The sequence below is a fragment of the Elephantulus edwardii genome, unplaced genomic scaffold (genome assembly GCF_000299155.1).
Source record: "Elephantulus edwardii isolate Elephantulus edwardi_28Jun2011 unplaced genomic scaffold, EleEdw1.0 scaffold00080, whole genome shotgun sequence".
In the NCBI taxonomy this organism is placed as follows: Eukaryota; Metazoa; Chordata; class Mammalia; order Macroscelidea; family Macroscelididae; genus Elephantulus; species Elephantulus edwardii.
The window spans coordinates 4,883,675-4,885,138 of record NW_006399830.1 but is presented as its reverse complement, the minus strand read 5'-3'; positions in this window follow the sequence as shown (position 1 = coordinate 4,885,138).

Sequence of the window (1,464 nt, the reverse complement as noted above, 5' to 3'; positions counted from 1 at the left end):
TCTCCCGGGCGGCAGCGGGGCCGCAGCCTGCGGGTGGGAAATGCGGGGCGGGCGGGCCAGAAGTTTGCTCGTCTCGGGACTTGACACGCGCTCGCACCAACGTAGTGGCGGGCACTTGTGGGCCCGGGGAGGCCCTGCTCGGTGCCCTGCTCGGTTATGGGGAACATGTGGAGCAGCACGCGAAAAGAAAAACCTGCTGGAGAACTAGTTAGCGCCCTACCCCACCCGCAGGGTAGCGGTGGGTTTAGAGCTGGTGCTGTTTGTATTGTGTTTGTTGAGTTGCAATTTTTCAAAGTCAAGTCTACCTTTTTTTATTTTTAAAGCAATTTTCATTCAAAGTGCATAGGGGTTATGAATAATCAGTTTCACTTATTTGTTTTTACTTAGGGTACTTTCACTTTCTTTTCCTAGACCATTGAATCAAGTGTGCAGTATTTGGTTTGCAGACGTGCAGGGCTGATCATTTTATTAAGTGTGTAATGAAAATAAAAGTTGTGTCATCTTTGAGCCTGTGTTTATGAGTGTGCGTGCGAGTGTGTGTGTGAGTGTGTGAATGGAAATGCTCCAGGAACGTGGGTTACATTGTTTAGGACAAAGTAGAGTGTAACTGTTTCCTTTTGCATGTGTTATTATTACCCCGAAGGTATGTGGATTGCCCCAGTGTTTACATTGTTATATATTTTGTTCTTTTTTCATGGAAAGGACTGCATGGTCTAGCATTTGGTTACCACAAGGTGAAATACGAGAGGCTGTGAATTTATACTTTCCACTAAAAGATTTTACTTAAAGCAAAGGAGAAAAATTGTGAAGTTGATGTGTCAAATTTCCTCACACATCCAATTGAGATTCTTGCTTGTGTCTTTTAAAATCATGCTTTTGTAACTTTTTCTATGTTTTATCAACTGATGTTGAAATTTTTTTCTTTGTAGTTACTGAAAAGATTTGTTCTTTGGGACAGTAAGGTTTGAAGTTTTCCTGAGAATAGAAATGTTGTGTACCTTCCAGAAAAGTTATTTCTGTGGCAGATGGAGTTTAATTTGATAACCTGAAAATTTGAGGATAAGAACTTATTGAAGAATTTATGGCTTTGGATGCATATTACTGATGGTATTTTTAAAAATTAATGAATTTCCCCTTCAAAACAATAATTGAAGCAAGTAAAGACATTTGTATTTGATCATTTGTTAATGATTATCAGGAAGAGATGTTTCCAGGAAAAGGGGTTTTGCTGTTATTTCACATTACTGTAGATAAAGCTGGAGCACTTTAGAGAGACTATTTGTTCTTTTTCTTCTCTTTTCTCTTGTCCCCCTAGTTTCATAGTTTCTTTTAAATGAGAGGGGGAGGATGCAAACTTCATTTAGATAATAGCACTCAGGCTTTCTGCTTAAGTGAGGCCAAGTATTTGAGACTGACTGAAATTTTAGTTCCGTTTCTTCCGTTTATTGAGATCTGACATTTGTA